The 23,964-nt window shown below is 41.5% G+C and overlaps 1 long non-coding RNA gene and 1 pseudogene across 1 annotated transcript; one reads left to right on the forward strand and one right to left on the reverse strand.

Moving 5' to 3' along the window:
* The first annotated feature begins 3,760 nt into the window (after window positions 1-3,760).
* LOC147913273 (uncharacterized) lies at window positions 3,761-10,122 on the forward strand. Its single transcript, XR_015549044.1, has 3 exons — window positions 3,761-4,149; window positions 7,305-7,451; window positions 9,316-10,122. It is a non-coding gene; the product is annotated as an uncharacterized LOC147913273 (long non-coding RNA).
* A 5,767-nt stretch (window positions 10,123-15,889) lies between these two features.
* LOC101395477 (olfactory receptor 13C7-like) lies at window positions 15,890-16,826 on the reverse strand (annotated as a pseudogene).
* Window positions 16,827-23,964: the final 7,138 nt, after the last annotated feature.

Raw genomic sequence — 23,964 nt, forward strand, 5'->3', positions numbered from 1 at the left:
ACCCCTTCCCCTCTGGTGAGCACCAATCTGTTCTCTGTATCTATGTGTTTGTCATCGGTGTTTTCTCTTCCACGTGAGTGAAATTATATGGTATTTGGCTTTCTCCACCTGACTTACTTTGCTTAGCATAATACCCTCAAGATCCATCCACATTGTCACAAATGGCACGATTTTGTCTTTTTTTATGGCTGAGTAGTATTCCATTGTGTATATACCACATCTTCTTTATCCATTCATCCATTCATGGGCACTTAGGTTGTTTCCACATCTTGGCTATTGTGAATAATGCTGCATTGAACATAGGGGTGCATATATCTTTTTGAATTAGTGTTTCATGTTCTTTGGATAAATACCCAGAAGTGGAATATCTGGATCATATGGTAGTTCTAGTCTTAATTTTTCAAGAAATTTCCATACTGTTTTCCATAGTGGCTGCACCAGTTTACATTCCCACGAGCACTGTTTGAGGGTTGCCTTTTCTCCACATCCTCTCCAACACTTGTTATGTCTTGTCTTTTTAATAAGAGCCATTCTGATGGACATGAAGTGATATCTCATTATAGTTTTGATTTGCATTTCCCTAATAATTAGTGATGTTGAACGTCTTTTCATGTGCTTGTTGTCCATCTGTATATCTTCTTTGGAAAAATGTCTGCTCAGATCCTCTGCCCATTTTTTAATTGGGTTGTTTGTTTTTTTGTTGTTGAGTTGTATGAGTTCTTTATCTATTTTGGATATTAACCCTTTATTGGATATATGATTTGCAAATATCTTCTCCCAATTGGTAGGTTGTCTTTTTATTTTGTTGATGGTTTCTTTTGCCATGTAAAGTAGGTTTCTTGTAGAAATCATATAGTTGGTTGCTTTGTTTCTTTTTAATCTAATCTGAGAATATCTGTCTTTTAATATCTGTCTTTTAAGTGTTTAGACCACTTAGATTTAATATAATTATGGACATGGTTGAGTTTACTATCTTGAGCTACTATCTTGCTATTTGTTTTCTATTTGCTACATGGTTGAGCTACTATCTTGCTATTTGTTTTCTATTTGCTCCATTTTCTTTTTTCCATTTTCTACTTTTCCTTTTTTCCTACCTTCTTTTGAAGTAATATAGTACTATTTTTACGATTTCATTTTCTCACCTCTGTTGGCTTTTAGCTCTACCTCTTTGTTTTATTTTTCAGTAGATACTCTAGGGTTCGTAGCATACAGTTTAACTTATTGTAGTCTAACTTCAAATAATAGTTATCACTTCCTGTAAAACATAAGAACATGACAACAGTGTACTTCCACTCTCCACTTCTCGTCTTTTGTGCTAATGTTGTCATACATTTGCTTCTACACACTGTTAGTATTTTGCTTCAAATAGTCAATTATTTTTTAAAAAATTATAAGAGATTATAAAATGTCTTTTATATTTACCTACACATTAAGCATTTCTGATGCTCCTCATTCCTTTATGTAGATCCAGATTTCTCTCTGGCATCATTTTCTTACTGCCTGAAGTCCTTCTTTTCCCAGGTCCAGTCTTCCTTGGCAAAAAGAGGAAGATTGGCATCAGATGTTAGCTCAGGGCTGATCTTCCTCACCAAAAAAAAAAAAAGTCCTTCTTTTATTTAACGTTTCTTATAATGCCAGTCTACTGGCAATAAATGCTCTCAACTTTTGTTTGTCTGAAAAACAGTTTTATTTTGCCTTCACTTTTGAAAGATATTTTCCCTGGATATAGAGTTCTAGGTTGACATATTTTTTCCTTTTCAACACTTGAAAGATGTCATTCAATTGTCTTCTGGCTTGCATAATTTATGATAAAAAGTCTTCTGTAATTCTCATCTGCATTTCTCTGGGTAATGTGTCTTTTCCCCTCTGTCTGCTTTAAAGTTTTTTGGGTTTTGTTTTTTAACCACTGTTTTCAGCAATTTGATTGTAATGTGCTTTGGTGTGGTTCTTTTTGCGTTCCTCCTGTTTGGGGTATGTCGAGCTTCTGGGACCTGCAGATTGTGTTTCCTTTCCATCAGATTTGGAAAATTTTGGCCACTAATTCCTGAAAGCTTTTTCTGCCACCTCTGACCTCTACCTTTGAGATTCTAATTAAATGTATTTAGATCAGTCACCAAGTCTCTGTTCTTTTTTTCTTTTTTTCAGGCTTTTTTCTTGTCTGTGCTTCATTTTGGATAGTTTCTATTGCTACATATTCAGGTTCACTCTTCTTTCCTCTGCAGTATATTGTCTCCTCTTAATTCTTTCCAGTGTATTTTCATTTTGATATATTTTTGGTCTACAGAAATTCCCTTTGTGTCTTTTTATATCTTAATTTCCCTCCTCATTATATTAATGTTTTCATTTATATCCTTGCACATATTTGTAAAAACTAATTTAATGTCCATGTCTAGTTCTGTCATCTCTGTATGTTTCTATTGATTGATTTTTCTCTTGATTATGAGTCGTATTTTCCTGCTTCTTTCCATGCTGGGCAAGTTTTGATTGTGTGCCATACTTGTGAATTTTATATTTGGAGTGCTGAAATTTTTTGTGGGTGTGTATTCCTTTAAAGAATGTTAGACTTTGTTCTTGCATGCAGTTAAGTTACTTGTGGATCTGCTGAGGTTACCCATTTCTTTATTCAATATGACCATATTTTCCTTTAAGTACTTTAGTATATGTATAAAAAGTGCTTTAAAGTCCTTGTCTGCTAATGCCAACGTCTGGGTAATCTTGGCAATGATTTCTATTGACTGTTTTTAATTTACATAATTGGTTACATTTTCCCATTTTTTCACCTGTCTAGTAAAGTTCCACTTTTTGCTGGACCTAGAACATGCTCTTTACATAAGGGCACAGTCTCCACTCCTAAGGTATGGCTGTCACTTCAGCAGAAAAATGGAAACTATAAAAATAGAACCGGGGGCTGCCTGGGTAGCATAGTGGTTAAGTGCGCGGGCTCTGCTTTGGTGGCCTGGGGTTTGCATGTTCGGATCGTGGGTGCCCACTGACACACTGCTTGTCAAGCCATGTGGTGGCAGTGTGCATAGTCCCATATAAAGTAGAGGAAGATGGGCACGGATGTTAGCCCAGGGCCAATCTTCCTCAGAAAAAAGAGGAAAATTGGCATTGGATGTTAGCTCAAGGCTAATCTTCCTCACAAAAAAAAAAAAAGGAACCAAATGGAAATTCTAGACCTATAAGTAAAGTACAATATGTGGATTAAAAATTCAACACACTGGAAATGGCAGAAGAAAGAATTGCTGAACTTGCTAGATCAACAAAAATTGTCCAATCTAAAGAACATGGAAAAAAATATTGAAAGAAAATGAACAGATCTTCAGTGACTTGTGGGACTATATCAAGAGGTCTCATGTATGTGTAATTGGAGTCCAAGAAGGAGAGGAGAAAGAATGGAACAGAAAAAATTGAAAGAATATAGCTGAAATTCCCCAAATTTGGTGAAAAACATCAACTTTCAGATCCAAAAAGCTTAGTGTACCCCAAGCAGGATAAATACAAAGAAAAATTCAATCTAGACACATACAAGTCAAACTGCTGGAAATTAAAGACAATGAGAAAATCTTGAAATAAACCAGAGGAAAAACGACAGATTAAATACAAGAAAATGATGATACAGATTAGGGCTAAAATTCATCAGACACAATGGAGGCCACTTTTACCCACCCCTGCTGCTACCACCCTGTCTTGACATGAGTGCAGCTATGTTTGGCCGCTCCATTAACCTGCAGCCACGAGCACACAAAGAAATATAAAAGCTGCTTTCTGCGTGGTGGGAACTGGCCCTTCTCCCATGGAGATAGTTGCAATGTGTAAAAATTTCAAGGCCCTTTGGGCGCCGCAGCCTGGGACAGACTGGCCATCTGTGCCGGGCTGGGACGATAACCAGGGTAAACAATGCATGTACACAACTGCCAGGCTGGGATGATAGCCAGGGGGCTCAGTGCACGTGCGTCACTGATAACCATTTGTGAATGAAAACACTGAATGCTTGCTCTGTAAAGTCTGTAACTGCTTATATAAACTGCTGAACCCCGAGGCCTGGTGAGAGTTCCACCTGTGGAAGGGACGCCTTGCCCAGGACATGTGATTCCCACCCAGCTGTGTCGATTGACAGGACTCTCCCGGCAGTGGGGCGTGGATGTTGTGAGTAATTGATTTATTGTGAAGTAACTGATCTGATGTGTTCTCTTTTCAGTCAACTTGGTATTTCTCTTTCCAGTTGATTTGTGTCATTTCCCTTCAGTTGATCTGGTGTTTCCCTTTCCGATCAATCTGATGTTTTTCCCTCTTATTATATGACCAATTTGAATCTGCCGCTATCTCAGCTGATCTGGTGTTTCCCCTTCCGATGGAGCTGATGTTTTTCCCTCTTATTATTTGACCTATTCAGATCTGTTTGCAGACTATTGCCTTTACTATCCTCTATATAATAGAATATACCTTCAGTCCATTTGTTTGGAGTGGAAAGTTTCTTTTACGTCTCCAATTGAATCCCGGAACCTCTCATAACACACCCTAGTCCAAACCACCCGCATCTCTTGCCTGGAATATTGCAATAGCTTCCAAACTAGACTCCCTTCTTTCATCCTTTACTCCCTACAATCTATTTTCAACCATGCAATTACTGTGATCCTTTTAAAAGATAACTCATTTTATGTTATTCTTCTCAGAACTCTCCAAAGTCTTCCCATCTCACTCAGAGAAAAAGTTAAGTGTATTACAATGGTTCTCAAGGTCGTTATCCTTGCCTCCTCCTCTTATCTCTCTGATCTCATTTCCTACTATCTCTGTCTCATTCAGTGGCTCCAGCCACTCTTGCTCTGTGTCTTTCCTTAATTGCTCCATGTACCTCCTGCCTCAGGACCATTGCACTTGTCATCCTTTCTGCCTGGAATTCTCTTCTGCCAGACAGTTGTACAACTCTCTCTCTTCTTTTTCAGCTCTTAACTCAAATGGCTTTCCCCCATTGCCCTACTTAAAATTGCAACCCAACCCAACCCAACACAACACCTGCACTCCCTCTTTCACACTTTACTTTTCAAGAGCCATTGTCACCTTCTAACCTATTGTATACATAGTTTACTTTCCTGATGTTGTTCATTATCTGTCTTCATGCTCCGTGAGGGCAGGGACTTTTCTCTGACTATCTTCATTTCTTAATTGCTTCCTGCAAAGAATCTGAATCTCTCTGAGGAAGAGAACCTTTTTGATTAAGGACACTGCAGGTTTTGTTGATTTTAATTAACTGGGACCCCATACATTATTTCTGGGAATTTATGCATAGTAAATTTCTGAAGTTAATCTTTAATGGAAATAATTGTTCTGGCTTTGTTTAGCCTGAACACGTTTTATTATGATGAATTGACCTATCTTGATAAGGAAGAGATTCATTTTTAATTCTTTTTTAATTTTGGTGAGGAAGATGGTCCCTGAGCTAACATCTGTGCCCATCTTCCTCTACTTTGTATATGGGACTCTGCCACAGCATGGCTTGATGAGCAGTGCGTAGGCGCCTGGGATCCAAACCTGCAAACCCTGGGCCACTGAAGTGGAGTATGTGGACTTAACCACTATGCCACCGGGCTGGCCCCCTCATTTTGCGTTCTTTAATTAGGACTTTATGGTATCTAGTTTCATATGTATATAATGGGCCAATTTTTTGAAATATTAATTTATGTATTTTTTATTCCCAGTAATTCCTTCACTAGAACTAACACATGAGGGTAGAGCATTCATTTCTTCAGGGAAGATCGTTAGAGTAGAAAAGCAGACAAAGAGAACAATTCCTAGCTTTTTGGTTTGATGAATAAATGAAAAGCAATAGGATATATTTGAGTATATGAGGAAGCCATTTAGTTTAAAACAAATTCGGCCTGACCTTGTTTTTCCAAAAGGGCCTGACTTGGCCTATTGAGCATGCATTGTATATCTGCCTTAAACATTTACAATGGCCCAAAGACAAGAACGATGGGCTTAAAGATAGGGATGTATCTCCCCCCATAACAGCATTTCCTTAAGGATAAGCATCTCTTCCTAGAAACTAAGGAGTAATTACCAACCTACTGTGCTCACCTTGTTACCACTGACCTGCTGTGCCAGCAAAGCCATCTCGTGACTATTGTAAAAGGGACATTCCTATCATATGTGATGTATGCTCTTTGTTCCAGGACAGTATATAACCATTCTGTACACCCCACTCCTTTGGTGCCCTTCGTTCCTTAGGGAAGGCAGGCCCCAGGCTATAGTCCTCAGATCTGGCTCATAATAAACTCACCCTAAATTTTGATTTATAGATTGATTATGGATTCTTCGTGTCAACAGGTGTTAAAATTAGACATTTGAAATTCCAAGCAGAGACAGTAGGTTTAAGAGAAAAAGCTTTTCAGATATCAGCACCTAGACTGAAAGGCTAAGGGCATAAAATATTTGTATGAACAATAGGCATGGAAGAATACTGTGATCAATCAGATATAGTCCCTCCTATCCCCATCAGTCCCCCAAAATTTGACTCACTCTGATAGGGGAGGAGGGGAAGGGGTCTGTTGTGGGATTGGCATTGGGGTGGGACACAGAACCTCAGAGAGGCTTGAGAATATGAGATAAGAGGGGATCTGAGCCTCACTTTTCATGGAGCTCAGGGAAGTGACACACCTCATAAAATTCCCCTGCACTCAGCATGGTGTAAGTGTAGAATAGAAATGGCTGCAAGTGTGTCCTGTTCCTTACTCCCACCTAGAGTGCAACAGAATTGTAGCTGGATGTTTTCTATGCCCTTCAAGAGGGGCAAGGCAGGAGTTGAGAGAGAGCCAAGAGCCTGAAGAGGCCTCAAGATCAGAATGCAGGGGCTATAGCTGTTATTTGCATGGTCTATACAACTGGATACCAGATGGGAATGCAGGTGTCAGCAGGCATTGATGATGACAGCCAAGGCCCAGATGTCCTGCCTTCTTCCCCAGTCCCAGAGGATGGCTTTGGCTCTATGTATTCCTCTCAAAACTAGGTAGGGGGGTTGGGGAGAGGTCTTGACCAAACTGAGATCCCACTGAACTGACTGAGATTAAGTTTTAGCCATTCAGTAGGAAGGGGACTTACAAAGACAACTAGCTGTCCATCAGAGATTTGGGCAGCCCTCCTAGAAGTTGTTGCTTGGAATCAACTGCCCAGCCAGAGAAAAAATTTTCTAACTGCTGTTATGTTCACTGTTAATTTAATAATCGGCAGCATGGCCTTGGAGAACAAAGGACCCATGTGCCTTTGAGCAGAATCTGTATATCTGACATCCCCATTGACCTCTACAGTGAGATCTCAGAGGAGGGAGAGAAGCCCTACCCCAAGACATCCAACACCAACATGTTATAAAACGTAGCATTGTGCCACTCAACCTGTGATGCTGGTGTAATATCCTCCCAGCCTCCAATGAGCCTCTCCTTAGAGCCTGTGAGCCTGTGAGTATGAAATTGTCTCCATTTTCTACTCTTTTTGATTGTTTATTTCAGTAATTTTCAAACTTTAAAAAGATTATTTTTATTTTTTAGCAGCATAATCCTGTTTTTCAACAAAATCTTATAGAGTCCTGCTATATAAAACAGAAAAAAATGGTATTTTATTGCTATATTTATTTTATAAGTTCAATTTTATAAGAATTACTTGGTTCAAAGATAATGAACCAGAATTCAAAGGTAATAAATGAGATTCTGATGAACACAAAACCTTGAAATCTGGAATGATCACAGAAATTGCAGTCACATGAGTTTCAGTGTCCAATTTATTTCTGTATTTGGTTTTGGCTGCCTGCTGTAGAGAAAATCCTGATATATACAGAGTAGTTTGCAAAGGGTCATGTTTTTCAAAATAGCTCACCTTCCAATGTCAGACTACTCTTCATTTAAATTAAGATGGTACCTTGAAAAAGAAGTACTGAAAAATTTTTGTTTCAATATTGATTCATGAAAACTTATATCCATACCAAAAACTGCACATGGATGTTTACAGCAGCTTTACTCATAATTGCCAAAACTTGGAAGTAACCAAGATGTCCTTCAGTAGGTAAGTGGATAAATAAACTATGGTACATCCAGACTATGGAATATTATTCAGTGCTAAAGATAAATGAGCTATCAAGCCATGAAGAGACATGGAGGAAACTTAAAAGCATATTACTAAGTGAAAGAAATCAATCTGAGAAGGTTACATACTATATGATTCCAACTGTATGACATTCTGGAAAAGACAAAATTATGGAAACAGTAAAAAGATCAGCAGTTGCCAGGGGTTGGGGGGAGGGAGGGTTGAAGAGGCAGAGCACAGAGGATTTTTAGTGCAGTGAAACTATTCTGTAAAGTACTATAATAGTGGATACGTGTTGTTATACATTTGTCCAAACCCACAGAATGTACAGCACCAACAGCGAGCCCTAGTGAAGATGTGTCAATGTAGGGTTATTGACTGTAACAAAGGTACATTCTGGTGCTGGATGTTAATAGTGGGGGAGGTTGTGCATGTGTGGGGATGGGGTATAGAGGAACTCTCTGTACTTTCTGTTCAATTTTGCTGTGAACTTAAAACTGCTCTAAAAAACAGTTTATTCATTTAAAAAAATGCCAGTTAGACATTAAAAATCAGAAAAAATATTGATTCACTAATAAGATTGGATAGCTGCTCAAATTCTTTATCATAAATGTAAAGTGAGAGAAGTAGCACCCCAAATGTATGGTTAATCCTAATACTGCTTATAATGTGACAGTATTACTGTGTGACCAGTTACATGTTCACTTGTTATTGTGCAATTGGCTCTGACACCATGATGAGAACATGCACCAAGCAGATGATTCTGAGCCTCGCCCAGCACTAATTGAGAACAGTGCACACGTGGGCTCCCTGGTACAATTTTACATGAGCAGATGTGCATAGGCTTGGATTAAAGAAAAGATCAGTGCAGAACTACACTTTTTCTAATCAAGGACACATTTAAAGAAGGTAAAATAAATGCACAGAGATGGCAGGAAAAGATTTATTCCAAGGTCTATACCAAAGGGAGTCAATTCAAAGCACGTATGGTAATGTGGTGGTAGCCTCTAGTGCGTCAAAAACCAAAACATACCAAGTTTGTGTCTGTCTGTTGTCTTACTACATATTAAAAGTTGTTTAGAATATATATCTATATATATTTTAAAGAAATAAATCAAATACTTTTGGAACCTGACAAACCTCCATTTGATTCTTGTTTGATCAGACTATGTTTTCAAGAGTTTGATACAATGTATGTTTGAACACGTCTATTTTAATTCTGTTACCCTCTTTCTCTTCCAGAATAACGAATCACGAATCACGCTCTCTTCCACAGCTGGAATAAATATGTCATTCTGTTCGTTTTTAGCTTTTTGCAACCATGATGGTGTTTTATATTTAGTTCTAATCCGTCTGAAGTTTATGGCAGCGTACAGTGTGAATATATAGATCAAAGGCCAACCTTCATTCACTTGAATACTGTTGTTGAACCACTGTTTATTAAGAAGTCATTCCTTCTTCATACTATTAATTTTGATCTGACATAGGTGTATTAAATTCTTATAGCTGCAATTAATTTTCTGGTATCTCTGACACCAGTGATTTTACAAAACTTTAAAAAACCAATGCTGTATAGTTCAGTAATTGTTACTTTGTAATACATTCAAATCTGATAGGAAGAATCTAACATTGTTACTTCAAAAAATCATTGTATTGTTCAGTTATTCTTCACTAGCAATTTATGGAGTTCATTAGGAGTCTTTGGGGAGATATAAAAACCACTAAATAACTATGTTTCTAAATCTAGGATTCTATTGGCCTTATCTCAGACGTAGTGAAATTTAAAATTTGGGGGTAGAGCTCGCAAATATGTATACAAAGAAGTTCTCCTGTTTGTTATAATTTGAGAACTTCTACCTTAGAAATTAAGGTCATTTTTATTGTATTTTTTTCTCCCACGCCCCTGGTCAATCACTCTACCTCCCTTTATACGCCCATAGTACTCTTATAATTTTTTTTTCTTGACTCCTTTATGGAATTATGTTTGTTCCCAATGAGTGTTCTCCCAATGTTGGCCTTTTCTGAACTCGTATTACTGCTAATAGTTTTCTGGTTAATTTTTAGAAATACAATAATTGTGTTTTCTGTAACGTTTGACGTGTGTTTCTTCCTCTGCTATATTTATGCCTCTTATTCTGCACTTGACCACCTTTTTATATCTATTTGCACTTGACTGCACTTTAGAGCTATTTGAAATGGGAATGGTTGGTTTCTTGTCTGGCATGTCAGAAGCTGGGAAGTTGTCACTCTGTACTAACAGTAAAAAGCTGAAGGAAATGATAAGACAACAATTCTGCTTAGATCCGCAAGAGAAGTGAGGTCACAGGGCAAACTGCTGCCCCCACATTGGAGAGACCAGACTGGGTTGCTGATGCCATAGGACTTGGCACGCAGCAGGAGACTTCCATAGGGGAACTGCTTCCCTGCCTCTTCCTGCAGTCCCTCGCCCTGGTCCCAAGTCTTCTCAGTCATGCTACTCAAAGTGTGGCCTGCAGAGCAGCAGCATAGGCATCGCTTGGGAACTTGTCAGAGAGGTAGAATCTCGGATTCACCCCAGACTCTCTGAATCTGAATCTGCCTTTTCACAACATCCCCAGGTGACTCCTGAGCAGGTAAGTTCCAGAAATACTGATCTCAGGAGCTTGCAGAAATGTCCACCAGATGGCGGGTTTGCAGCAGGCACAGGTATAGCCAGAGCCACAATCAGCCACCCAAGTCTCCTTCAAATAGTGCCCTAAGTGGCGTTAGAAGTTTGGAGCCATTGCTCATGAACCGTGAAGAGCACGAATGGGGGAGAGAGCCCAGAGGACACCCCTCATCAATGAGTGGCATGTTGTGGGGTGTGAGCCATGAATTTTCCTCTCTGGGCTTTCCCCAGGTGTTTTCACACACTCTGTCTGCTGGGAGGGATGGGGTGATACGCTCTCATTTTACAGACAAAGAAATTGAGGCCCAGAGAGGGAAAGAAACTTAGCCAAGCACTCAACAGTGGCAAATGGTGTTGGAGGCAGAATGGGAAGGCAGGTCTCTGGCTACCTAGCCTGGGCTGAGAGCACTTCTAGAGGGGCAGGGCAGGGTGGCTCAGCCCCAGTCTCTGCTGAACTGAGTGCCTGCTTACTCACCTCTCCCTCCTCCTCCATCCAGAAGCTCTTTGAACAGCTACCTGTTTTCTTTGGGAGTGCTAGAAGCAGCGGTTGTAATAATTCAGTTTGGAATGTTATGGGCTTTCCACAATACTCAGGGTCCTGGACTTAATCCCCAAGGGAACAAAGCATAAAGTTTAAATGCAAACAAACAAGGCTGGCCCTGGTCCCCTGGGAATCTTGATGGTCCCTGAATCTATGGCCAGTACCAGCAGCATTGACTCTTCGATGAACTTTCACCCCAACCTGTTTAGTTTCACTCTTTTATTTATAAGAACAAAGATTCACTTGTGCAAGCTCAAGTAAATTTTTTTTCTTTTTTTTTCCTAAGTAAGAATTCATTCGGAATGATTAGGGAAATTACATAGAATTCAAGAACAGAATCTTAATAAAGTTGAGGCTGATTGAGCCTGAACTATGTGTGCCCAGGCTATGAGGAAATTCAAAAGATATTTTGGGGGATGCAAGGGGTTATAATAATCCTCAATCTCATCCCTCTTAATAAGCATTAATAAGACTTGCTCTAACCGTGTAGTTAACACAGTGTTCCAGATGGGGTGGAGACCACAAAACAGAGATAAATGCAGAGACAGCACAGAGAATGAGAGAGAAGCAGAGACACCAGTGGATTGCTAGGAAGATGGCGGCATAGGAGGATTCTGAACTTACCTCCTCCCACAGACACAACAAATTTACAACTACCTATGGAACAATTACCTCTGAGAGAGCTCTGGGAAATGGATAAAAAGAACCCCCACAACAAGGGACAACACTGACTGAGGTGGCAGAGGCAGAAATACCTTTCTGCTGAGGAGAAAACCACATTCTAGCTGTGCCACTTCACGGCTGGCAGCAATCTTAAGGTTATTACACATGAACCTCATGGTAGTCACAAACCAGAAACCTACAATAAACACACAAAAAATTAAGAGAAAGGAACCAAAACATAATACTAAAGAAAGCCATCAAATCACAAGGAAAGAGAGTAAGAGAAGAAGAAAGGAACAGAGAAGAACTACTAAAACACCCAGAAAAAGAGTAACAAAATGCCAATAAGTACATACTTATCAATAGCTACCTTAAACGTCAATGGACTAAATGCTCCAGTCAAAATACATAGGGTGGCTAAATGGATAAAAAAATAAGACCCATATATATGCTGCACACAAGAGACACACTTCAGACCTAAAGACACTCACAAACTGAAAGTGAAGGAATGGAAAAAGATACTTGATGCAAATCTCAATGAAAAGAAAGCTGAGGTAGCAACACTGATATCAGACAAAACAGACTTTAAAACAAAAACTGTAACAAGAGACAAAGAAGGACACTATATAATTATAAAGGGAACAATCCAACAAGAGGATATAATACTTGTAAATATCTAGGCACTCAATGTAGGAGCACCTAAATATGTAAAGTAATTATTAACAGACATAAAAGGAGAAGTAGACACAATAATAGTAGGGGACTTTAACACTCCATTTACATCAACGGATAGATCATCCAAACCGAAGATCAATAAGGAAACACTGGCCTTAAACACAGTGACACATTAGACCAGATGGACTTAGTAGATACATACAGAACATTCCATCCCAAAACTGCAGAATACACATTCTTTTCAAATGCACATGGAACATTCTCCAAGATAGATCATATATTAGGCCACAAAACAAGTCTCAATAAACTTAAGACGACTGAAATAATACCAAACACCTTTTCTGACCGCAACAGTATGAAACTAGAAAGCAACTACAAGAAGAAAACTGGAAAAGTCACAAATACGTGGAAATTAAACAAAATGCTACTGAACAACTATTGAGTCAATGGAGAAATCAAAAAATACCTGGACACAAATGAAAATGAAAATACAACATGCCAAAATTTGTGGGATACAGCAAACGCAGTACTAAAAGGGAAGTTTATAGCAATACAGGCCTATCTCAAGAAACAAGAAAAATCTCAAATAATCTAAAAGTACACCTAAAGGAACTAGAAAAAGAAGAACAAACAAAGCCCAAAATCAGTAGAAGGAAGGAAATAATAAAAATCAGAGCAGAAATAAGTGAAATAGAGAGTTAAAAAAAAAAAAAGGAAAGAAAAAACAAATGAAACTAAGAGCTGGTTCTTTGAAAAGAGAAACAAAATTGACAAACCTTTAGCCAGACTCACCAAGAAAAAAAAAGAGAAGGCTCAAATAAATAAAATAAAAAATGAAAGAGGAGAAATGACACCTCAGAAATACAAAGGATTATGAGAATACTTTGAAAAGGTATACGCCAACAAATTGGCTAATCCAGAAGAAATGGATAAATTAACTTACAAACTAATTTACAGTAGGAGAGAGACAGCAAGGCCCAGGGAAAGGAGCTGGGAGGGGCTGCCAGCCTCCAACAGCCATCCCCTGGCCCCTCCCACAGTCTAGTCATTAGTTTTGTCATTAGTTTATTTGGTTTGTGTTTGTTTGCTTACTTGTTGCTTTGTTTGCTTGTTTGGTCTTTCAATTTACACCTGGAATCATCCCACAAAGGATTTGAAGTAATCCGAAAATACATCCAAGGCCAGAAAACTAAAAATAAACAGGTGAGGAAATGGGGCAAAGGGAAATTAAAAGTAGAAAAATTATAAAATTACAAAGCCAGAGAGGAGTAAGATTCACCTCAAAATGCAGACCATCGAGAGGCCTTCTCAGTTGCAAAGTTGACATGATGCAACACACCCAAAGCAGATTTGAATCTAGGACAGAAACTCAGATGTACAAGAAATATTCTTCTATTTCTTTTCTCCTATCAAACTGTCTGACATCAAGCCCCCATGTGGCCAGACTGATGAGAACATTCTGTCTCAGTCAATAAGAGGCATTCTACCCTCCCAGGGATTTCCCTCAGTCGAGAAGCCTTACCCAGGGCCCAGAAAATGGCGGACGTTTATTGGTTGCCCTCCCAGGATCCACTGCCTCTCTACTCCTTTCTGAACAGCTCCAGATTTTCCTTTGTGTAGCAGCCATACACTTGGGCGAGACTGACCCCATCTTCTGTTTCAGAGGAGGGCCCTGCTGGTCTAAGTCAGTCTGCAGAATCTTATCCCACCTGCCACTGGAACTGGTTTGCAGTTTGCATCCATCCAGTCAGAACAAACTTCAGGACGCTTGTTCTCTGGCTGTGGGAACCAGGGGTTTCTATCCCATAAGTGAATGGGGAAGCTGCAGGCCCAGGGCTTGCAGCAGCCATCTTGTGACCATCAGAAGAATCAGCCTGAGAACAAAGCTGACATGTAGAAAAGCGAAGAGTAAAGAGACTCTCAGAGCAAAGGAACAGAGCCTGATTAACCACACCTGAGGCTGGCCCTATTTTGAATAACTCCTGGTTATTCTTGAACCAGGTGGAATAGAATTTTCTCTTCTGTGCAATTGAAGGTCTCCTGCCTGATACAGCCTCCAACCTCCATGCTGTTATGGCTGCTACTGACCACCTGAGAATCCAAACCTGCGACTCAGAGCCTGTCACATCTGTTCCGGAACCAGTGGGGAGCAACTCTTATTAATGGCCAATGGTAGCTGTGGAATTGAGGATTATTATAAGCCTTTGCTTTCCCCAAAACTTTTTTGGATTTCCTTGTAGTTTGGGCAGCCCTGTGGGAGTGTTTGGAGGGTGTTAATGCTGCGAGACATGTAGTTCCTGTGGGGAAGAAGAGATGGAGACCTGCTGCCTCCCAGCTGTGTGCAGTACTGTGACCGGAGCTGGGATACAGGGAGGACAGTGCAAACATCTCTGCTTCCTCACAGGTGAGTCCCACTGTTCAAGGCAAGAGCCCTCTTTTCCTGGTGCTACGACTTGAGGAGAATTCTTGTCATGGTGTTATTGGGCAACACATTGTGATCGCATGGATGATATTTTTCACATTCTTCTTGCTGAACACAGGCCCCTAGGATAATACCAAAGCATGTACAGTAATCAGCAGTTCTACATAGGGCCGAACACTACACTCCAAGAAGCAATTTCTACTAAAACCAGGTTCTGTGTTGGTCTCTTAATTTTGCACACATCAGTGACTCTTCACAGATACACACAAGCTTCTGGTGAGGATCTAAGATTTTGCTAGAATAAAATAGCTATGATGTGATGTCACTGTGGTTGTGCACAAAGCTAACAATTAGCCAGCATCTCTGGAAATGTGAAGGCTCTTTCCTTCTAGGTTCTTAGGTAGAAGCTTCCATTGCCTATGGGACAGCTGGGTGGTGGTGTGGGAAAACTAGGTTACTTTTTTTTTTTTTTTTTTTTTGATGAGGAAGATTGTCCCTGAGCTAACATCCGTTGCCAATCTTCCTCTTTTTGCTTGAGGAAGATTGTCCCTGAGCTAACATCTGTGCCAATCTTCCTCTATTTTGTATGTGGGACGCCACCACAGGATGGCTTGATGAGCAGTGTATAGGTCTGTGCCTGGGATCCAAACCTGCGAACCCTGGGCTGCCGAAGCAGAGCGTGCAAACTTAACCACCATTGGGCCAGCCCCTGAAAACCAGGTTACTTTTTGGTCCTAGTCACATGGTCCACAACATGGACCTTGGGAAAGTCCCTTCTCTACTCTAGGTTACCATTTTCCCATGAGTACAATGAGGAGTTTAGAAATCACGTGTTTTGACAATCTGGGATTCTGTGACAGCCACTCAGTTAGGTGTTTCTGACATACTGTGGGTTCTTCACAGCAGCCTTCACATCTTTGTTCCTGAGGCTGTAGATGATGTGGCTGAGCATGGAGGTCAACACTCCATGGAAGAGAGAAATGAGCTTTTCGGAAAGCTGTTTCCGAACAGCTGTTTGTCTGCCTCGCATGGGTCCTTAGGCTTGGGCTTCCTGTACATGAAGAGGATGGTCCCATAGAAGATGACCACAACTATGAGGTGGACAGAGCAGGTGGAGACAGCCTCTTCCCTTCCCTCTGCTGAGGGAATCCTCAGGATAGTAGCAATGACATGTAGGAGACAAAGATGAACAGAACTGGGACCCCCAAGAAGATCACATTGGCCACCCCCTTGCTAATCACATTGATGGAGATCTCAGCCCAGACCAACTTCAGGACAGCCAGGATCTCACAGGTGAAGTGGTTGATGACATTGTCCCCACAGCAGGGCAGCTGCATTGCCTGGGATGTCTGCACCACAGTGTTGATGATACCAGCTACCCAAGAGCCAGCATCTTTGCTCATGACACTGGGGTATCTAAGGGGGTTGCAGATGGCCATGTAGTGATCAAACGCCATCATGCTCAGAGCACACACTCTGTGGCTCCCATGGCGAAGAAAAGATCTGTCCAAAGCAGGCTGAGAAGGAAATGGTTTTCCTGGGGGTCAGGAACTGTTGAAAATGAAGGAAACCAAAGAGGTTGTGTAGCAGGTGTCCAGGAAGGAGAGGTTCCCCAGGAAGAAGTACATGGGCGTGTGCAGGAGGGAGTCAAGAGTGGTCACCAGGGCGAGGACCCCATTGCCCAGCAGGATTACCAGGTACATGAACAGGATGAGCACAAAGAACGTTCCCTCCAGTTTTGGGTGGGCTGAGAGGCCCAGGAAGATGAACCCCACCACAGGGGATGTCCACTTGGACCTGTCCATGGTGCATCTGCTGTCACCTGCAGGAACTCAGAAGGTCAATCTCAACATTCTCTGATTCTGAAGTGCTGGCTTGCCAGTGAGAAATGCACTTTCTGCTGAGATGAAAACAGCTTTAATAATGGATGGTGTCTCCGTGGTTCTAAGTAAAATGCAGGGGACTAGAAAAGAATCTACATTGTGAAATTAAGCCACTTTGTGTATGTGCGACATTTAAAATATTCTTGTGGTGATTTAATTTATCTGATCAGACACCCTCATTTCTACTGATATGTGCCCTGGATGGTGGACTCATCTTCTCATCTTGTTAAACCTTGGTTGCAAGAGTGAGACTAGGTTCACTTCATGTTCTCCTCTCTTAGTGCAATGATCAGCCCTGAATCTTTAGGTCTTAGCTGACTTTCCTCTCTTCATGTTGCTCTCATAGAAACATCTTCTAACCTTCGCCTTATCCTCCTGCAATAGATAATCCAGGCCCAAAGGCCATCCTCTCATCCATGCCTTTATCTCATCCTGTCTTCCTCTCTCCATTCATCAGCCATCATGGCTCACTCACACATGGCTCTGAAAATCCATAGCCTTTCAGGGAAGGATACATTGGCTCCAGTGTAGGCTACAGTTCCAGGAAGGGGACACAGATGGGTCACTTTGGAAGGGCAAAGTAGATAGGGAAGTCCTCTTGCGGAAGGTGACATCCAATCAGGTTCTAGAAGGAGGCTGTGGACTGCACTTCAGCAGATGTGTTGTGGAGGATGGTTATAGTCTAAGGCACTTGTCATCCCCCCAGCTGCTGTGTTAATCCTGGTCAGTTTGGCCTGATGCTCTGGGAAGCCAGGCTGGGTTAACAGCCACCATCTTGGCCTCCAGAAAGCCCCATGGGCATCTCTGTCTCAATCTCCTGGGTGGCTTCTCATGCTGCTGCCACTGAAGTCTGACTGATGCCTTATCCCTGACTTTGAAGACCTCAGCCTTGGAAAAGGGACCTCCAAACATCTAGTCCACCTGGATTTTTCTTTGTACACCCAAGCTGTGACTAACCAGTGTTTGCTTGATCCCTTCCACCAATGAAGGTCTCATTACCTCCTTAGGAAGCCTATTCTAGCTTTATACATATTTTACCACCTGGAAATTCTGTCTCTTGGGCCAAATCTCTTTATATCTTCACCCATTAGTTCTACTTCTGCTCTCTGGGGGCACATAGAGTATGTCACCCCTTTCTGCCCCGTAATAGCTCATCAGAGATCTAAAGATAATTCTTCCCTAAATTCTCCTCTTCTCTTGGGTCACATCCTAGAATAGGGTCACACCCTGAATAAATCCAAATATTTGTGATGGAATCCAGGCATCAGGACTTTTTAAAGCTCCCCAGATGGTTTCAATGTCCCATCAAGGTTGAGAACACTATGCTAACTATATATTCCCAGGTATTCCATTCTGCTGTCACCACCTTTTTAAAACAAACAAAGGAAGAAACCAACAGAGAAACAAATGAAAAGCACTATCTTTAGAGACTTGCATGATCTCTTCCTGGACATTTGCTTAATCAAAAGAATTTGCCAGAATAAGTGATGCCCACTGACAGGTTTCGAGGACAAGCCATCCTCACCTTCTTTGTGCTTTTCTCAGGACCTAAGTAGTCTACCTCTCTTCTGCCCATCCCAGGAAGAGTTGACATGCTGGGGTGATCACTTCTGAAACAAATCTCCATCTTGTTGCTCCCCTCTGGAGCCTCCCTCTTCCCTGGGAACTGCTCCAGTTCTCTTCTGTCTCTCTTTCCATCCTCCCACTTCTCTTCCTTTTGCCCTCTCATGCATTTCTGTGAGTTGGCATGGAGTAGGGGGGCTCTCTGCTCTTTTCTTCAATGTCCCCAAGGTCTTTGGAGGATGGGCACCTCTGTCACAGCCCCTCGATGCCCTGGATGATGCACTGGTGACTGGGTCTGTGCTGGGTACATTTATTTTTGCTATGCTGGGGAAAGTCGGTCTTAGGGTGAACACTTAGCAGAGGGACCTAGTCAGCTCCATTGCATAGAGGAACCTTCAACAACCGGTGCTCTGGAGCTGAAGCTTTACCTTGGCCATGGCTTTCTGCTAGGAACTTGTTTCTGACACTCCAGGGATTCTAATCATGTTAGTCTCTTCCCTCCCCTTGGGGCAGGTGGGACTAAGAACCCCTCAGCTCTGGTGGCACTTGCCATGAGTCAGCCCCAGATCCCATGTAACCCTAGTGCCAAGACTGAAAAATCTTACCTTTAAGTAAATTTTACTTCACTAGCAAGCCTCTGTGACTAGAGAACAAGGGGCCTCATACATGTTTTGGCCAAGTTGAATGGCAGGTCTGCCTGAATCTCCTTGTTCCCCACTCTCCATCAGTCCTCACAAATGGCACTGACTTGCTGCTGAGATTGCTCCTGAGATTTCCCTGGCTCTTTTCTGGGGAACTTAAATCTCTCTTTGTACTTCTAGGTGCTCCATGGGATTTATCCTGGATCAGCATAAACCTGTTGACAACACAGAGGGTTTTGGCTGTTGCCTTTGTTTTGCTCTGTGCCTAAAAACCTTATAAACTGCCTAGAAATCCATCTCCTCCAAGCTCTGCTTTGTGATCTGGCCCCTTCCCAGGTTGCTCTGGGAGCACTTCCTGCGAGGAGTTCTGAGACTCTTCTGCCTTTGTGCCAGCACATGATGCCTGTGCCATCAGCTCAAGTCAACAGATGATTAATGAGCACCTCTTCTGTGCCAGGCATGATTGTAGCTGCTGGGGACTCAGAGATGAAAATCAGAGTTTCTACTTCTGAGAGCTCAACACTTATGGGAAAATAGACATGGTAATAAATCACTGCAAGAACTACGACAGCAACAGCACTTATAGAAGCAGCAGTAGTAGCTATTATTTATTGAGTACAAATTATATATCAGGCACTGTAATAATAATATTAATCTTATCTACTATCATTCTCACAACATCCTCAGGAGGAAAGAGCTATTATTCATATTCTCAGATGAAGAGAATTAGTGCAATAAAATACACATGTTTAAGGAGCTGAGGCGGATATCCTTAATCCCCTAGTAAATCTTCAAGTTGTCTGAGGCTCAGCCATATTACCAACTGTCATCCTCTCACGCCCTAAATGCAAATGTCGGGCTAGATGACTGAATGCCCATCTATCCCTGACCTCTCCCATATACAGAGGGAATCTGCAGGGAGGCTGTCTGGGGCCCCATGCCTCCAAGGTCAGAGTCACTCTCTGACTCAGGGTCTGGGTGTCATGAACCCCCTTGAGCAGCTCCTCTTCTATCCTAGGAAGGAAGCCGCTAGTGTACTGCATGAATGGAATCATGGTTCCAACCTTCCTCCTCTTGTAAGAGTAAAGATTAGGAAAGCTTCCCTTTGGGATCACTTAAGCCCAATTAATTTTATTTAGAAGTAATTCATGTTTGGAAATGTTTTTGTTTAAGTGGCTGTGCAAAATAGTCATGGAAAGAGTCACAGAGTGTACGCCACCTGCTTATTCAGGGTTTCCTAAAACATACAATATTGGCCATTCTTCAGTTCTGGCTTTCATTATGCTGACAGACGACTGTAGACCCAGGCTTGGGAGGGGCCTTAGGGTCCAACCAGGCCAGCCCCCCTGCAAAGCATGCAGGCCCACTGCTTCATGGATGGTAGACCTCCAGCCTCAGCTGGAATACTTGAGTGAAGCAGGCTCTCTACTTGCTGAAGAGGTTTGTTTCATTTTAAAGTAGTTGCTATTGTTAGGAAATTCTACCTCCTTGAACCTTCCACCAGGCTCTGCCTTCTGTAGCCCCCAGATGAAGCTAATCCCTCTTCCCCAAGTCCTCCAAATATTCAGCCCTCCAAATATTCAGAAATAGCTTGGTTTTGGCATTAAGGTGATAGAGAATCAACCTTGTTACTCTTATAGCATCCAATAAAACGTCATATAGTGAGAGGAATTGTCCACAATTCCTGAATAGTCTTGAGATGTAAGGATATTATGACCCACCAAGGGGGACTATGATGCATTCAGTACTTACTATGCCACTGAAGTCATCTCTTTCTCTCCCTTTTGAGCCCTATTCCCCCTGAACGATCAAATCTGTTCTTATGAATGAGCTTGTACTAATGAGAATCTTGGAGTCCTTTTACCAAAATCTTCACTTACCTTTATCAGAAACATGATGTGAAAGAGTGATCACTCACCTAAAGAATGGGAAATAGCTGGGTCTAGACCCCCCAGGCTAGGGAGCGGGGCTTGTCATTCCCTGCGACTGCTGAAGTTCCAGGCCTCCCCACCCGCACTTGCCTTGGTGCTCCAGGAACAATCTCCGAAGAACTGGCCGTTGCCTATAGAAGGTAATTTAAGTCTCAGTTTCCTTTTTGGGACCGTTTTAGTCCCTGAAGTTTAGTTTGGAAAGTGAGTTGTACTCAGTTTAGACACTTTGTATTCTTCTGAGATAACATCCCCAAGATCCGATTATGCTGAAGGCACTGGAGGAGGTTTGCTGCCTGCTGCCTCCCTCCCTCCTTTTTGTGTCCTCCTTCCCTCTCTTTGGTCAACATATGTCTATGAACACGTTACTCAGAACCCATAAGCCTGCTGGTCAGCCATCCTCAGCTCACTCAGTCCTTTTCTATCAGCTGCTGATGAGCTCCATCCCAGCCTCTACTTTGCAGTGGTTTTGGGGAAGAGTTTGATTTTAGGATGTATCATCCCCTTAGTGGTTAGGTTCCTTGAGGCAATGTACCGTGTTCTTTCTGGATCCTCACTCTGCCTCCAGTAAGTCACTGTCCTTTTAGCTTCCTGTCCCCTGTGCATGCTCAACTCCTCATCTGAGTCACGACTGGAGTGTAACACAGGACAGGAATGCATACAGAGCCCTGAGGCACTCCATGAGAGACCATGTTTTGTGAACATTACTTTATTCAGGGTGGAGTGGGAGGCAGACATAAGTAGAGAGGAGTAACACACTGGCTTGCTCTTCAGGGCACTGACCCTCTGTATTGAGACAGGTGAGTTAAAAGTTAATTACTGCTCTTCTTGAGCTGGCATATCCATCTTCTCCTGCCCTCAGACATTGGAGTTCCTGGTTCTTCGGCCTTCAGACTCAAACTGAATTTCACCATGGTCTTTCCTCATTCTCTAGCATGCAGACAGCAGACTGTGGACTTCTCAGCCCCCATAAATTTTATCCAATACAGAACATTTCACCCAAGTGCAGCAGAACAGACATTCTTTTCAAGCGCACCTGGAACTTTCTCTAGGATAGATCACATGTTAGGTCACAAAACAAGCCTTAACAAATTTAAATATGAATGAAACGATACCAAGTATCTTTTCTGACCACCAAGAATGAAACTAGAAATCAATAGCAGAAAGAAAACTGGAAAATTCACAGATATGTGGAAATTAAACAACACTTGTGAACAACCATTGGGTCAAAGGAGAAATCAAAAATAAAATTAGGAAATACTTGAGACAAATAAAAACAAAACACAGTATACCCAAACTGACGGGATGCAGCAAAAGCAGCCCTGAGAGATGTGTGGGAGGATAGCGATTGTCTTGGGCAGTGACTGATCTCCAATGATACTAGAAACTGAGCGTTTTAGTTAACTAAAGAAAAGTATAAGGAACTTGGATGCTCTTTCAAGTGTGTGTTTCTAAAACATCACGGTGTAAGTGATAAATTCAGACAAACAATAAGAGGAGAACTTTCTGAGTGTGAAAGACCAAAGGGAAGATGGGAGAAGCTATGACTGTGATGTGAACTATGTGGATTCTGCACTAAATGTGGAAGACAGGAACGGGGACTCACACACCGACTGTGAGGTAGCGCCAAAGAAAAGGGGCATCTGGGATGGTGAGTAACAAACAAGACCGGTAACAAATCCAGAATGAAGGATGGAGTGTGGTTGCAGGTCTATAACAATGTTTATGCAAATGGAAGATGGAGGTTGGAGTTGGCTGACTGAAGAAAAAGGGATGAAGACAAGACAATGGCTTCTCATCAGAGACATCTTATTCTGACACCAAAAACTGACAGGCTGATGATATGGTCTTGTTCTAACTTTGACTAATCAGAGCTAGATTAAAACTTCCTCGGATTACTTAGCCAAGGGTTACACAAAGGTACTGGGGTAAAAAAATGGTCAATTTAAAATCTTTTTCTCAGTTATAATAGTGGTTAATATGCAGTGTGACGCCAATGGGCTGTTTTTGTAGAGAGAAAATATTGAAAGCATTTCGGACACTGTTTTATCAGACATCGTTGCTAGAGATTCTGCTTTGCTCATGTAGTCTCTTCACAGCAGGAAATCAAAACACGTGGGAAATGAGTGATTAGAATAAAGGTCTGTGTGTAGCAAATAATTGAGTTATGTTAGTAAATTTCAGGAGACAGCTTAAATTAGGCAGTCATAAATCAATGCATTGTTATTAATCTTTTCCCATTCCAATTATAAAACCATGCACAGACACACGTATGTGCACACACATATATACACCATTTTTAAAAGAGATGCCATTTTCAATAGGGAGATTTTTTCTGATGTTGTAGATAATACTTTAGTAGGTAACATGGATTCCAAACTTCTATTTTTTTTCAATTTGAATAGGTTCTAAGGATACAGACTTTACCTAGTTTTCACATCTATGATCCCTCTTTTGAAAATTAGTTTATAGGGAAAAGCAAAGTCGATTTTTCACAGAATTTAGGAAAAGCTGGATTCCAAAGTGTTGACAATAAAAGATTTAAAATATATATGCAAACATTTTCTGTCAACTTCTATGGCTTTTCTTCTTTATTTCATCTTACAGTCATATACTTATTTCTCTTAGGACATAAAAAGAATGCTAACTACATCTATTTAGTTTGTGATTGTAGTATATATATATATTTGTGTGCGTGTGTGTGTGAGGAAGATTGGCCCTGAGCTAACATCTGCCAATCCTCCTCTTTTTGCTGAGGAAGACTGGCCCTGGGCTAACATCCGTGCCCATCTTCTTCCACTTTATATAGGATGCCACCACAGCACGGCTTGCCAAGTGGTGCATCAGTGCACGCCTGAGATCCAAACCAGCGAACCCTGGGCCGCCGCAGCAGAGCACACGCACTTAACCGCTTGCACCACCGGGCTG

This window comes from Ceratotherium simum, chromosome 29 (genome assembly GCF_057802395.1).
Source record: "Ceratotherium simum simum isolate JZ-2026a chromosome 29, ASM5780239v1, whole genome shotgun sequence".
NCBI lineage: Eukaryota > Metazoa > Chordata > Mammalia > Perissodactyla > Rhinocerotidae > Ceratotherium > Ceratotherium simum.